The sequence below is a fragment of the Benincasa hispida genome, chromosome 2 (assembly GCF_027475165.1).
Source record: "Benincasa hispida cultivar pf3 chromosome 2, pf3_genome.v1.1, whole genome shotgun sequence".
Taxonomy (NCBI): Eukaryota; Viridiplantae; Streptophyta; class Magnoliopsida; order Cucurbitales; family Cucurbitaceae; genus Benincasa; species Benincasa hispida.
In genome coordinates this window covers 24,365,623-24,382,897 of record NC_143479.1, presented here as the reverse complement: position 1 = coordinate 24,382,897, position 17,275 = coordinate 24,365,623, and the positions used below count along the sequence as shown (strand labels likewise).

The 17,275-nt window shown below is 30.2% G+C and overlaps 1 pseudogene; it reads left to right on the top strand.

Moving 5' to 3' along the window:
• The first annotated feature begins 9,871 nt into the window (after positions 1-9,871).
• Positions 9,872-11,755, top strand: LOC150037749 (uncharacterized; annotated as a pseudogene).
• The last annotated feature ends 5,520 nt before the right edge of the window (positions 11,756-17,275 follow it).

Here is a 17,275-nt window from a genome sequence, read left to right as displayed (position 1 = left end):
ATGAGTGAGGGTGGCCAATTCGTCGACCCAATATGCCTATCATTTTGCAAACAAGACCGAGTAGGGAGTTGGGAACACAATAATACAAGATGGAATTCATTCATTCCCGCCTTAAGGGTAAGTAGTGAGTGTTTCCTTAAGTAGTGTCTCTGGGACTTGAACAAATGGGCCTACCTTCTCGTTAGCCTGAGAAGGGTTTATATTTATTGATTGGACCATAAACAAATTATTCATTAGAGGAGCACTAGTATTTAAGAAGTCAGAGATAGCCTGGTAAAAGGGTAATTTGACCTAAGTTACGAACGCTCGTGAAGGACTAACTTTATGGTATTGGTCTATATCTATGAACACAAAAATATTTCTATTCATTTGATTTAACCATGATCAGTAGGTCAACCCTTCACAAGTTTTTCGTAGTAATAACTGAGTTAAAATTGTTTTACCCCCGAGATTACATCTTGCTCCTTAAGTCTCACTAATCCTCTAATGAACAATTGGTTTGCAATTCAATCACCAAATCGACTCTCTCTCAGGCTAACAGGGTGGAACCCCTTGTTTAAGTCCCAGAGTTAGCACTTAAATGAACAACCTCTCTACTATCCCTCAAAGCGAGTAGGAGTGAATTCCATCTTGCACCCTATGTCCCCAGCTATCTACCCAGTCTTACCTTGAAATGGGAAGTTATTGAGCCAACACTATTGTGCCAACCCTTACCTATGAAAATCTAAAGATAATCTCAAATAAACAGGAGTTCGGAGTTAGCTTAGAATTAAGGTCAAATTATCTCCGAAATCGCTTTGAAATTATCAGTCTTAAATAGTAAACAATATTATAAAGTAAGAGTGACTTATTTCTTAGTCCTGTCTTATAAAAACTCTTTACACAGGACACCTCCACCCGCATGTCTCAACATGAATGTTTCCGAATCACATCGTTTGTACTAAATACAAAGTGGGACACATCCAATAGTGTTTCCAAAATAAGGTACCCAACTTTATCCGTATACTATAGACCATTTTGACTATCTACACAAGCTTGAACCACTCTTATTCTCTACATAAAGTCCAAATACTCATTAATAGTCATGGATCTTAGTTATTAAATTTATGCTCTTTCTAAAATGAAATGAGCAATTCATACATTCAATAATAACTTTATTGAATAAACCCCAATAACAACTTTATTGATAATAAAATAAGTTTAGTTGTTTACGAACTACGAATTTTAGGACATAAAACTCAATAAGATAGATATTTGAGCAATCCAAGGATGGATCATTGAAAAACAGTCAAACGGATTATGAGGTATTTGCAAAGAACAAAAGATTATATGTTCAATTATCAGAGATCAGAAGTTGTGGAGATCATTGTGTATTTTGATTCTGATTATATTGGATGTCAAGACACTTTGCCACCAACTTTAGGCTATATCTTCATGTTGGCTAGAGAAGTTGTATCTTAGAAATGTGTTAAACAAACATTTATGGCTTTTTCTACCATGGATGTGGAATTTATAGCATGTTATGAGGTGTCCAATCATAAAATATGATTGCAAAATTTTGTCACTAGGGTGCGGATAGTGGTTGGCATAGAAAGATTATTAAAATTATTTTGTGACAATAAGCCAACATTGATGTATTCTGACAACAACAGAAGCAATACAAAGTCAAAGCATGTAGACTTGAAATTTCTAGTTGTGTAAGAAAGAGTTCAGAATGGTCAAATTTCGATAGAACATATAGGAACAAACTCTATGGTGGTAGATCCATTAACTAAAGGTTTACCACCTAAAATTTTTCATGAGCATGTTGTTCACATGGTGTTAGTGAGATTTTTTGTTTATTTTCTATATAGAATAAAGTTGGTAGTTTATGTTTTATTATCTGAACTTATTTATCATACTTGCGATTTTGCAAATACAGTTTTGCATAAAGATTTTAAGGATGATCTCACTAAGGAATTAAGACCAGATAGAAACAAACATGATCTAGATCGCTTTGCATGTAGTTTCCATGCTATTGATTTACTTAATCTATGCCATTGAATGTAATTATACTGGTGATCAAGGAAGGTTTAGTTTTATGAGGGTAGTGACAAAAGCTGCCTTGATTTCATGCTAATACAAGAGATGAATCAGATTGAACTAAGGGAAAATCTATTATTGAAATAAACTTTCATGTATGCTTAAGGTTTATGTGATTTAATTATATCAGGTACATAGCCATAATCCAATTGGGAGAATATTAGACGTATTTTTAAATAATAATATGCATAGTTAAAGTATGGACTATGTATGTAGATTAATATTTTATCACATTGGTTTATTTTATTAGATTGTACCCTTTATGTGATCTACTTAATTAAGGCCTTATATTTCTAATTGAGTATAGACTTAATAGGTAAAAGTACATTCCTAGTTAATTAGGGTTTGAGGAAACTCTAATTGAATTAGTATATAAAGAAACCTTACGACTATGGGCCCTGATATACCAAAACAATATGCACCTAATCTTTCTTGAATCCATCTAGAGAGAGATCTCACTTAGGACATATGGAGTTTTGGTTGAGGAAGACAATAGTCATCTTAAGGCTATCATCTTGAAACTATCATCAATCTTAATGGAATCTGGTATGTTATTTATTCTTGACAATTTAACATGAATGATTCTAGAGTTAATCTATTTAATATAGATTTAAAGTAATTAGACTAACACATGCAAAATTTGGTACATAAACTTCTATATTCATGTCAACTTTGATATAACGTACTATACTTTTTAAAAGATAATTCTATTTTTCTTTATATACAAGTGTGGTGTTTGTCCAAAAAAAAAAGAGAGAGAGAGAGAGAATAAAACAATTAAAAAATATATCTAGTGTTACATCTAAATCAATCGTAACTTTTCCATATTTTGAAGATTGTATTATATTGTGCATTTTAGACATGAATTTGTGTTAGACTTTGTTGTTAATCTTTTTTCTTTTTTCCCTTACCAAATATATTATACTAATAGAGATAATTAAGTTTTTTTTGTATGTATTAGGAATGACTTACAACCACTTGAATCTTTATCCTACGCCAAATCTTCACATCGGAGTAGGGGTGTATGCAATTCTGTTTCACGAAAATTTTTACAAAATTAGAGTCGAATCAAAATTCCGGTGAAAGAAAAATAGAAAATTGAAGTCGAACAACTATTATTCTAAACCGTGTTGATTGAATGGATTATATCAATAGTTCGGTCAGTTCAATTATCAGTTCACAGAAAAATGTATGTTTGGTATGTTGTCTATGGTTGATGTGTGCACTCTCAAGGACTCAATTAAATAAGAGTGTACTTTGGTTGGGTTGGGAAAGTTTTTTTGGATAAACCCGGAAATTTGAATTGGTTAGGTTAGTTACTCAAATGATCCGAATTGGGTCTCCAACTCAATCCTTAAAATTTGGATTGGATTGAGTTAGGTTTTCGGGTTATTTTTTTTCTTTTCTTTGTTAATACATTTTTTTACAAATTTAAAATACTTAAATTTTTCTCTAACACATATTAATAACTAAAATTTCATAAAATTCAAATATTAAATATCAAAATCTAAGTTATCTATTACAAACTTTAAGCAAACACTAAAAATATATATAAGTTATTATAATATCTATATGAGAAATTATTTCAAATGATAAAACTATTGAAAATTTACAAAATTTAACAAAATTTTAGAACTATTAAAGATAGACATTGATAAACACGGATAGACTTTGCCCTATATATATATATATTACAAATTTTAGTTGGGTTGAGTCAACTCAAATTTTAAAAAATATAACTCGAATCCAATCCAATTCGAAAAAAAAAAATAAAAAAAAAAAATTCAACTCAACAAAACACAAAATTAAAATTAACCCAACACAATCTTTATAATTAATTTGGAGTAGATAGTATGTATCGTTCATACTGTCGATTATTTGAATATCCTGCAAATTCTTGTATACCGTGCACGGTCAATGACTCAATTAAATATTCTCGATTGACGTGCACTATCTTTGATCTTTCAAATGCGTAAGTGAATTGTCAAATCTGAAAAAATAAAATTTAATTTCAAATCTTTCCATTCCCTAGTAACAATTATTGCCCCACTAAACTTTTAGCTGCAGAAAGAAACTAAAGTTTCAAATTATGAAAAATATAAAAACTATACCCATAACTTTTTTTAAGTGTAAATATTAAGCCTTTAAGCCTTCAAACTCTCGTAAATCTATTTGACTCAATATTTCTCATATTTCTCTTCTCTATTATGTCTAATTTCTCTCCTTCCTCTCATTGCCATGCTTATGGCAATAGGGAAGACTCTAGCACCGATATCAGATATGTCGTTCAATAGAAATTTAATCACCAATTGATCTCCCACTCCAACCATATTGACTCATGTCTTCAATCAATCACAAGAAAAAATAAAAAATAACACTAACTGATCTAAAAGGTTTTTGAAACGTCTCCAATATGACATTAATGTGTAAACTAGATTTTTTTAAAATTATGTCGAAGTATGTAAATAAATATCTAAAAAAAATTTAGAAATATTCCACGCTTTCTTTAGGCTTTAGATAAGGATTTTTATCTATCGAAATATCTAAATATTTGTAGAATCAAAGAAAGATTTAGAAAAATCATTTTACTTAGGTTCTAAACATCATTTTGAGATGGAAAGTTATGTCAATTATGTTTTAGTTAAAGTTCATATCCCCGATAAAATGATTTTATTTATTTGCCAATCTCTTTAATATATTTGATTATTTTAAATATAATTCCTCATGCTTTAAACAATTTTTGGTTTCACTCAAAAAAAATTTTGTATCAATATTAACTACTGATATACTACTCAATAGGCATAATCTTGTTTTGAAGGACTTTGGTGGAACTCAACCAACATAATTGAACAATATTCTTTTGTCATAAAGAATGGCCCATGTCCCTAGATCCTTTTGGAATAATGTCAATTGACATTTTAATAGGGACTGACCAGACCTTATCTTGTCCCTTGGTAGATGTGTAAGTTTCAGATAGAGATAGCTCTAAATTATGTGATCATTTATTCTCTCACGCTTGAGGGAAAAGTGGAGCTTTTCATCGGAGACATTTGAAAATGTTGTCAGAAGCGTCGCGATAATTTTAATTTCAAACAAAATTTCCACTTTTCAAACTGCTCCAAATTTGTTTCGAGGAAATTTCACTTTTTTCTGGACGAAAACTTCCAAAATGTCGAAGAAAATATTTGAAAATTTTGAATAAAATATAGATTTAGATATATATTATTTTATACAATCACGATAGGAGGAGAGATTAAATCTTTCATCTCATACCATTGAATTAAATTTACTTTGATTTTAAATTAAATGAGAAAACTCGTTGAATTGTATGATTTGATGGTAGATTAATGCTTTGATGACTACTTTATTTGGTTGACAAATTTTTAAAAACTATTTTATTTTTAAATAATAGTAAATTTGTACATCATTCCTTCTTTAACACCAGTCTTATAAATCGACTTTTTGGAGAGTCACCTTCCCAAAAGAAAAAAAAGCTTTTAGGAGAGTTATAGCCGATGGTAGCAAAGCAATAACAAAACAATCTTTTTTTTTTTTTAATTTAATTTACGGATGATCCATTCACAGAAGTCCTTTAATATTAACAACCCATTCTCACAAACTATAAAATCTAACATTTTGCTTACGTTATAGTGCACTACTGCATTTTATATCATATCGCGTTAAGGATGATCATCCGAACCCTAACGCGATGATCATCTCTATCACCATAAAATTATTGTGTTTCCCCATTTTTCTACATATTGTTGCATTTTTAGATGAAAAGGATGGAGATCGCGATAGAATTGATCATCACGTTAGAGCTACACATGGTCACCCTTAACGTGATATGTTATAAAATGCATAAATTTATTGTGTTTTCCCCATTTTTCTCGCAGTTTGTTGTGAAATTTTTTTTATCACGATAGAGATGACCATCGCATTAAGGTTGCGATAAACTTGGTCATTTCTAACGCAATAAGTTATAAAATGCAGTAATGCGCTATGACATAAACAGAATGTTAGATTTCTACATTTGTGAGGGGCAGGTCATTAGTCATAAAGTACCATAAGAATGGATTATCTGTACAAAAAAAACTCATCTTTTTATATTTATAGAGATATTAAGTAAAGTGCAATATTGTAGTTAGTTTCCATCAATATCAAGATCTAGATTAGATGCTTCAAGGTTGTCTTTTTAATATTAAATATGTACATTTTATAATAAACAATTTACAATTATTTTGTATGTAAATATTTTATGTCCTTTAATTTTGAAATTAATTATCAATATTTGATATTATTTTGTAATTATCTTTTTTAAATTTCTTCTCTCGCATTGATATTTACACCGTTATTCATAGTGTATATTTAAATAATATCTTACTTTATAGAAATGACAATTAAAAATGATCAATTATAGTTTAACTAAAACACAATCAAAGTTCCATTGGCTAATTATAACAATTTCTATCAATTTCTATCCGTTTTCATAAAGTTTCTCGAAATTTTTATTGATATTTTTATCGATATCAATATTTTTATGGATATTTCTATAAAAATGGGACCTCGACATTTTTATCTACAACGATATTTCAAATTTTGGATAAATGAAGAAAAAATTGAACAGATTTAGCAAAAGAATACTAAAGATATAAGTCATGGAATTTCACTTGTGCAAAATTGTGAAATTCTATGACTTAGCAAAAAAATAAAAAAAAAAAGAGACAAAAAATTTTACAATGTTGACACAAGTGGATAGCTTTTAATGTTATATTTTCTTCTGAAACTGGAGCTATTATAAGATCTTCTTGGTTTTTGTCCTTTTGTGGACACAAAAATCTTTTTAGTAGAAAGTAACCCTTATGCCTCATATTGGATTTAATTAAATTTTAGGAAATTAGTACCAAGTATTTTTTAAGGAACTCCAAATAGAGAATCAGTGAGCGAAAGCGGATCGTTCCAAAAATTTATTGAAAAAGAACACAAATAATTACAGTCTAAAAAAACAGATTATGCATAAACAATAAATTACAAGCATGCTTCTTTAATTGAACAAGGGATAGCGTATGTAAGCCTTTGAAGAACTCTTTCTTTAAGTATCTCTCGATCGTTCAGTAACTCGTTCAACAATACGAACTCAAACGCAATGATCAGAACAACCAAGTGCATGAACTAAAAAATCCTCGATCACTATCGAGTAATACTCGATCCTCGACCCTCGAACGGAACAACTCCACAAGAGTTACCTTGGTATTCTCGGTGTGAGAATCCAAAAGTTGTGGGCTCTGTGTGACCCTGGATAGAGGAATGAAGGAGGTAAACGATCAAGTAAGTGGAAGAAAGAAGAAGTCTATTGTATAGACTTGATACTCGACCGTGTAGAAGAAGAAGCCTATCGTATAGACATGATACTCGATCGTGTAGTAACGAGTAACTATCGTATAGTAAACTCGATACTTGATTGTTTAGTCTGTGAGATGCTATTGTTTAGTAAAATTCTTTTACTCGATAGTCTTTCTTTTTGTGAGACCGATTCGAATGAAAATCATCATCTTCTGATTTTGGAAAACCATTTTCCTTTTTATCTCACAGTTACCATAATCATGCAAAATCTCCCACTCAAGTTGGTTATTAAAGAAAAACAATAATTAATTATCATATAATTAATATATTATAAATAAATATAATAACCACCTTATCATATTATATTTATAATCTATAGTTTTAATATTTCATCATATGAAACATATAAATCATAGTTCTTTTTCAATTTTATGGTATTTAATATAAATCATATTTATATTAATTTCTCCAATTAATAATATATCAAATATATCATATCAATTATATCACATATAATTTGATTCCAATTTAATTATATCATATATAATCAAATTTTCTCTTTTTAATTTGAACACTTCAAACAACCGAAAATCTGATTCTCAACTTGAACACATTGAGCTATCAAGGGGACTTTATAGACTTGTAGCTTGAAGCTCCAACGGTATGTGAATAACTAACTAAACTCTTTAATCACGAGATCCACCATCCGTTAACTATTGGTCACTCTAAAGACCAACAGTTGTACTCTTCGCACTATAGATATATTTATGTGTCCATTGGATATAACCCATCAACAGTGAGATGACCCTTCATAAATCGCTCATAAGTACAGTTAGGCCAATTTAGTTACATCTAGCTCCTTATGTACCACTGATTCTTCTAATGAACAATAAGTTATAGTCCTACTATGACTGAGTCCTCTCTTCCTAAAAGAGGGTGGGGCCACTATGTTCAAGACCCGGAATCAGCCCTTAAGAGAGCAATTTATCTACTTACCCTAGCTTCGGGAAAAGAGTGAATTCCGTCTTCTGTAGCTGAGTTCCCAACTTCCTAATCAGATGAATCCTCAAAATAGTGACTTATTGAGTTGGCAATCTGGCCACTCTCACCCATACAAATCAAAGGACTGCCCTAATGAGCAAGAGTTCCCAACTCACTCAGGATTAAGGTCATATCACCTATGGTCATCCCAGTGAAATGTAAGTCTCAATTATGAATGACATTATATAAAGAGCCTAATCATTTCGTGGTCTAGTCTTATACAACCTTTTTGTATAGGATACCCCCGCTCGCAAGTCTCCACATGAATGGTAGCACTTTACAACACTTGTAACATCTACAAAGAAGATTGTATCCGTAGTGTCATCAAGATAATGTATCCCTCATTTATCCTTATAGTACAGACCATTTAGGTTATTACTTAAGGCATGATCTACTTGTATGCCTCCACATACATACTTAAGTTACATAAAATAACCTCGGATCTTAGTTTATTGGATTGAGTAAATGCTTATAAAATAATACTTATTTTATTAATAACAATATGTTTATAGAGTGTTTATAAACTACGAGACTACCAGAAGAATTAAGACACCAATCATAACAATTTTTTATTATAAATAAATAAATATATATATTTTTTTAAAATTAATTGCATATATAGAATATTTGGGAAGATATTTAAGAAGATACGATTTACCTTTTTTTTTCCCCTAAAATAACCTTCTTTTGCCCACGTCTTCTTCATCGTGTTTGTGTTTTTTTTTTTTTTTTTTTTTGTCGTCCTCTTCATGTCGTCTTCTTTAGGTAGGCGCGATTTCAGGTACACTCTTTATTCTCTCGCGTCTTCTTCATCTATCTTTTTTTTTTGCTCGAGCTAATGTGCGTTTTCTAGGTATGTCTTCTTCATTCTTTGCTGCACGATTCTAAGAAGAACAATTGATCAGTTTTCTGCTCACGATTTCGTATTTCTACATACAATTTGGTATTTCTACTCACGATTTGGTATTTTTTACTCACGATTTTGTATTGTTCCATCCTTTGCTTGTGCGATTCTTTCTCCCATGTCTAGGTCCTCTTCCTTAGTTTTTTATTCGATTTTATCTATGTTTTTTAAATTTATTTTCATTTGTACTGTTTTAGGTTTCATTGATGTTTAATTGAAGTATGCTGATGTTAGTAGTCGATTTGATGATTTCTACAAGTTTGATCAACTTTAATTTTTCCTTTGAGCTTCATAACTTAATTTCTTTTTTTTATTTATATCTAGTTTTTTTTCCAATCAGTCGTGATTTTCCTATCATTGATATTGGTCTACTAATGATAGATACATATCATAGTCTATCAATGATATTAGTCTATCACTGATAGATATTGTTTTCTATTTATTCTACTAGTCTATCATTGTTATGAGTTTAATTTGTGTTTCTTACAGTGATTTGGAAATATGATTAAGCTTGCAGTAGTGGTGTTTCATAGTGGATAGTGGGATGATAAACATAATTACTTGAATTACAAGATTAAAGGCGTATTGGTTGATGAGATTATGTGTTTTGTGAAAGAATTGTTAGTTCGATATTAAAGAAGATTTAATTGGATGCATCTATTTCTTCAATACAATTATCGATCTTATTGGATTTTGGTATAAATGGCATTCAAACTATGGTTGAAATTCATGAAGATAACGATGTTGTTTGGTTTTTGAATTTAGTTAAAGAACAAAGTATAAGACATCCATTAGTTGTTCATGCCAGTGATATGCTTGTAGAAGGGGTTTCCAACAGTGGATTTGATAATTTTCTACGTGATATGTCTTCTTCTTCTCTAATTAATGATGATTTCAACAGTCTAATGGATGTTCATATTAGTAGCTTGTCTTCTACACTTGATTTGAAAGAGAAGGATATGTTCGCTAGTAAGAAAATAGTATCAAAGTCTTTTTACTACATAACTACAAAGAACAACTTTGAGTTTAGGACTGTGAGATCAAATTCTAAATCAATTGTGTTAAAGTGCTCACACGATGATTGTCAATGGTACGCTTGTGCATCTCGTTATAAGGGTGGGGAACTATGGAAACTTAGGAAGTATATTGCTTATCACAGTTGTTCTATAAATGCTATTCAAACTTCTCATAGACAAGCATCTTCATCATTGATTGGTGATTGTATGATAAAAGAATTCAGCCCTTGTGATAGTTTGACTCCGGATGATATTATGATTCACATGCATACTAAATTTGGAGTAAATCTTAGCTGCTATAAAGCTTGGAGGGGGAAATAATATATTATGAATTCATTGAATGATGATGCAAAGGAATCTTATGCCTTGATCTCAAAATTTTTTACGACGCTAAAAGAAATGAATCCAAGTTTATTTTTTTCTTCTATCCTTTATATATCATTAATCAAGCTTTCAATGAGTATGTAATCAATATTTGATAGACTTGTTTAACTGATATGGTCTATCACTGATATTGGTCTATCAGTGATAAGTCTTATAGTAAATGCGTATATCATTGGTCTATCATTGATATTTGGTCTATCAGTGATAAATCTATTGTAAAAAATAACATGTAATTATTCTTTGATATATCTTTTTTTTTTTATTACAGATTCATTCACTGCGTATGAATCTGATTACGAGGGACATATTTTATGGCAATTGGATCGTGTATTGAGGGGTTGAAATATTGTAGCCCAAACATATCCGTTGACGACACCTTTTTAAAATGTAAATATAGTGGAACTTTTTTGACGGCATCAGTAAGTGATGGTAACAATTAGATTTTTCCTCTTGTCTTTAGTATTGTAGACTCCGAGAATGATGCATCATGGAGATGGTTTTTTTTTTTTTTTTTTTAATAATATAAAGAGAAGTTTAGGGGATCGAGAAGGATTAGTTATTATATCTGATCGACATTTAAGTATTTCGAAAAGTGTTCAAAACGTTTTTCCAACTGCTGAATATTGTGTTTGTTTGCAACACCTTTTGAGAAGTTTGAAATTGAAATATGAGGACTCTTCTATTAATAATATGTTTTTTAGATGTGGAAAAGCATATACTATTGCTGATTTTGAGCTGAATATGAGATGAATGGAGACTATATATCCTATTATACGAGATTATCTTAGTAATGTTGGTTTCGAGAAGTGGGCTCGTGCGTATTGTAGAAGGAGAAGATATCAGATGATGACAACAAATATTTCAGAATTCTTAAATGCTGTTCTAAATGAGATTGGAGATTTACCTGTGGCACCACTACTCGATTCTATCAGACAATTACTTAAAAAATGATTTTATGATAAAAGTAAAATTGCATATTGTATGAAACTATTTTGACTGGCTGGTATGAGGGAAAATTACGAACACAACATTAAATATCAAGAAGCTTCACGATAAGAGTTACTTGCTTTCATGGGTAGTATCGCAAAATCTATCAGTGATTGAATTCTATCAGTGATAGACTTTTATCACTAATAGAATCAGATAGTTGGATTTTAATTAATTTGTTGTCTATGTGTCATTTTTCTCGGGATAATACAATTAATGATGTTTAATTTCAAGTGGTTGATGGAAGTAATCACTTTATGGTGCATTTAGATTCCAAATCATGTACCTGTCCTATTTGGGATCTTGATAAAATTTCATATGCCCACACACTTGCTATTCTTCATGGACGCAATATAGATATTGCTCTTTTATTCCTAGGTATTTTTTGTCAAGTACCTTGATTTCGTGTTATGCGGGTTTTATTCATCCAGTTGGGAATCATGCTAATTGGAAGCCTACAGGGATTGACATTAGTATATTACCTCCACTTGTTAAGCGTCCAGCAGGCTGACCTCGAAAACAAAGAATATTATTAATTGGCGAGCAAAAAAGTCAGTCAAAGTGCAGTCGTTGTCGTCATGTTGGTCACAACCGTAGAACGTGTAAATTTCCACCATTTATACACAGATGTAGCATTTACCATCGATGTAATTTTTATAGATGTTTACACGTATGTTGCCAACATTTTTACAATGTTGTAGGATTTTCCATTTTTACCATTGGTGTGTTTGTTATATTGTTCATAAGAACATTACATTCTGCTTGAGAAATATATAACTTTTTTTTTTCCATTTTTTTCGTCAATAGTATATATATTCAATTTTCTTCTTATTCAATTTGAAGTAATGTCACTGAAAGTACAGAATTTAGTCCTTGGAACTTTTTCTCAATAGAAAGTACAAAATTTCCCAACATATTTTTATAGAATAAAAACACAAAATCAAGTTCATATGAAATAAAGTAACATCAATTTCCAGTAATGTCATTATGCTTTCTATCACTGATATTGGTCTATCATGGACATTAATCTATCACTAACGACCCATTACATAATAACAAGAGTTTAGTCATAAGAACTTTAAAATAGAAAGCACAAAGGGACATAATTTGCACTGATTCAACTAACGATCCAACAATTTTTTATATTTATATGACAAAATGAACTACATATGAAGTTATTGTGATCAATTTCAAGCAATGTCACTGTGATTTCTATCACTGATATTTGTCTATCATTGACATTGATCTATCTTTGATCACCCATTACACAATAACAAGGATTTAGTCTTAAAACTTTAAAATAGAAAGCACAAAGGTACATAATTTGCATTGATTCAACTAACGATCCAACAATTTTCTATATTTATATGACAAAATGAACTACATATGAAGTTAATGTCATAGTGAAGTTTATCATGGATCGTTTCTATCACTGATACTACTATTGTATCCACAAAAACTAAGGTATAATATCTCACAATATTAAATTACTGAAATATCCACAAAAACTAAGGTCTAATAGCTACAACATTAAACTAAGCCACAACTACATTATTACATCTGAGAGATTTTCAAGTCAAAACTAGGGGAAATGTCCTTGATTATAGGAGAATGTCTTGTTTGTTTTGAAGAAGCTTTCTTTTGGTCTTTTGCATTCTCCAACGTCTTCTTTTATGGTTTAGGCTCTCTTTTCGATCTAACATTTTCAGCATTCATCGTTGTATTTTCCTTTTGTTGAATAACCTGAAATGTCAATACTTAATTATAAGTTTATAAATATATATTGAGTCTATAAGTCATAAAACAATATAGGGAATGTGACAATTATTATACCTTCACTTTTTTTTTTTTGTTTTGTCATGCACCATTTTTTACCTTGTTTCATGCCCATTGTCTTCTTCCACATTGTCTTCAATCTTTTGTAAATATATTATATAAGTGTACTAATGCAAAAAATTATAGAAGCCGTCAATATACTTTTTCTATGATATAGTCTATCATTGAAAAAAAAATTAAAATAACTAGATGTTGTTACTGTTGGACTCCAATAAGAAGATGACAACATTCTATCAGTGATAGAAACCTATTATTGATAGATTTTAATGAGTAGCACACTTGAAGTCTATTAAAACACAATAGCAATAACCTACTATTTAACTAGATGATTACCTTTTTTCCCACACCAATAGTGGTTTCTTTTACTTCCTTCTCTTTCTCACGGTTTTCTTCAAGCTTTTGTAGATATTAGTATGAACTTTAATAAAAAGATGACAACATTCTATCAGTGATAGAAATCTATCACTGTTAGACTTTAATGAGCAGCACACTTGAAGTCTATAAAAACATAATAGCAATAATCTACTATTTAACTAGATGGGTACATCTTTTCCCTCAGTAATAGTGATTTATTTTATTTCCTTCTCTTTCTCATAATTTTCTTCAAGATTCTGTAGATATTAGTGTATCAATAAAAAAATGAAAATGTTGTCAGGAAATTATATGGACTTTATATAGTCTATCATTAGAAAAAAAAAGTAAAAGAACTAGAAGGTTTTAATACTTTTAGCTTTTTCTCCTTGACATAAGTAGTTGCATAGGCAACTACTTTATCAATATTAGCATCGACGCCAATATCTATCATTTCTAGACTCAAAGATGGAGGATGATTCTTTTCGAATGACTCTTGAAATTTTCTTTCACTTTGACATTTTTGTGCGACCTTTTGTTTTACAATTTTCGTTAGAGAATGTAACAAAGTGAGAATCTCTGTTTGTCCTTTTTTAAGATCTTCAAAATCTTCTTTGTGTTGCCTTTTTAGACCTTCATTTGATGAAACTGATAGAATGTTGTCATCTTGTAGAGTTAGGGTATTCAACATTCTATCAATGATAGAAATCTATCACTGTTAGACTTTAATTTCTGAATCATTTTCTTCAATTTCATCTAAAATATCTTCAATAAGATATTCATCACAATTTAATCTAGTAATCAAACAAAAATCCCTCAACCCAAACTCTACAATGTTACCTTCAATGTCGAAAAGAAGAACATTGTTATCAGTAGATCGAGACACATTATCTTCTAATCAAATGTGCTAGAAGTTGTAAAGGTACTTTAGACATTTTTAAACCTAACAAATGTCTGGATGGTCATTTCTTAAATAAAGATAGACACATAGAACCTAAACCCTTAATGATATGGTCTACCACTTCTAACTTGACAAACTGTGACTTTCAAAGTCGAATTCCAACTTTCTTTAGGATTTTTTTTGCTTATTTAAACAAAAAAGAAAATATATGTTATAAATATTCTAAAGTACAACTTAGAAATAGATATATATTAAATATAAGTGAATACCTTCTAGTTTTATTTTTTTTTGCTTGATAGTTTTTCAAGTTCTAAGGTTCTTTTTGCCCATTTTTTTTTTTCGTTCGCTTTCCATAATTCTTTTTCAATTATCAATCTGTTAGAATAATAATAACTACTTTAGTCAACAAACTAAACAATTCAAGTTTATCAGTGATAGAGTTGATAATTGATAGACTTGAAGTAGTGAAATCTATCAGTGTTAAACTTATCACTGATATGTTTTTGTCATTGATACACTTGAAATGGTGAAGTCTATCAGTGATATCACCAATAGACTTCACCACTTCAAGTCTATCAGTGATAGAAACTTATCACAGATAGACCCTAATCAACAATATATTTGAAGTCTAAAAACAGGCTAGCAATAGTCTATCAATTAAACAACAAATAAACATAAATGAAACTACAATTTTTCTTCATTTTCATGAAAAATAAATCCAACATGCTCCAAGTCTATCATTGATAGAAACTTATTAATAATAGAATATAGTCAACAAAAATAAATAAATAAACAATAGCGAAACTGCACATTTACTTACATTGCATAAAAATACATTCAACATCCATTATGTAATATCAGTGATAGAATTATCACTAATAGACTCCAATCACAACACCAAAGAAAAAAAAAAGTGAAACTATGCATTTACTTACTCATGAAAACAAAAAACAAAATCATAATTCTTCAAGTTTATTGGTGACAGAAATCTATCACTGATAGACCCCAAATAAAAATCCATTTGAAGTTTAAAGTACACAAACAATAATCAATCAACTAAACAACAAAAAAGAAAAAAGAACAGTTATAAAACTATGCTTTTTCTTACATTTGAATGTGATTCTGCGGTCGATTTCAGTGTTATTTTCCAAATATTAATTGATTCTCCCCTCCAATATTTGATGGATGAATGGAAACCAAAATGGATGCACTGGAAGAAGATTTTCGTCGACAATGGTTGAGTTTTTTTGATCTGCAGATTTTAGGGTTTTGAAGAAGATTGTTGGGTTAGGATTTTTTGAACAAAAAAAAAAAAAAAGAAAAAGAAAAAGGAAGAAACTAAATGACGAATGGATGGAAACTTACTATGCAGATCGAAGATCCTAATGTATGCAGATCAAATATCGAAGAGGGCCGGAAGCGGGATTCCAATTGTCGATCATTTTGGATGGGCTGGAAGAAGGCAAGAAGACTATCGTAGAAGAAGGATATTGTGGGTCATGGGCTTGTTATATTTTCATGGGTTTTTTAGTTTTTTTTATGGATCGTACTCAAATTTGGCCATATTTATAATTTTTTTTTGTTAATGCTATATTTACAATTAGTTTGCCCAAAGGTTATGTTTCGAAGCCACCCTAAATTTTACTTGTGAAAAGTTGTTGGCCCACAATCATTTCAATGCCCATTTCCTTTCTAATTAACTATTGAAAGCAACCATTTTAATTGGTTAATTTTGAAGACATTTTGAAAAGAGGGAAATCAAGGACGTGGTATTCATTTATAAAAGAACCAAATTTAGTTGGAAAAAGCAAGTGAGCCGAGAGTGTTCTTTTGTTGCTGAAGAAGAAGAGAAGGCCGAGAGTACCAAAATTTTTATTCTTCAGCATTTAGTGTGGCAGTGAGCATATTTAAAGAAAATATAGTGTGCATTTTTCTTGTTGGGTCGAGGGTTTCTCTTGTTGTTTCGTGTTAGGTTGAGGATTTCTCTTACTGATGAAGTATATGCTATTTAGCTATTAATATCTTTACCTTATAGTTGAAAAACCATGAAAACAACACTCTCTAATTTAATTGGAGATAATACATTGATGTTTTTAGGAGTTTATGATTTAGTTATAGTTGAAGAAATTTGTAGGAAAGACATTAGTAAATAATCTACTACAAGTTCAACTTTAGTTGTAAGTAAAGGTCAAGACAAGATAAATTCTGAAAATGATAGACCAAATAGCAATAAGAAAAAATGTAATAATAGGAACAAGATGATAGAATGTTTTTACTATCACAAAAAGGGTCACTGTAAAAGTCAGTGTAGGAAATTAGAAGAGAATCTGGAAAGAAAACATGAGATAAATGTAGTTGAAATTGATGAAGAAATAAATGATACATGCGTCTATGTTGAGAGTAACATAGAAAATACTAGTCACACATCTG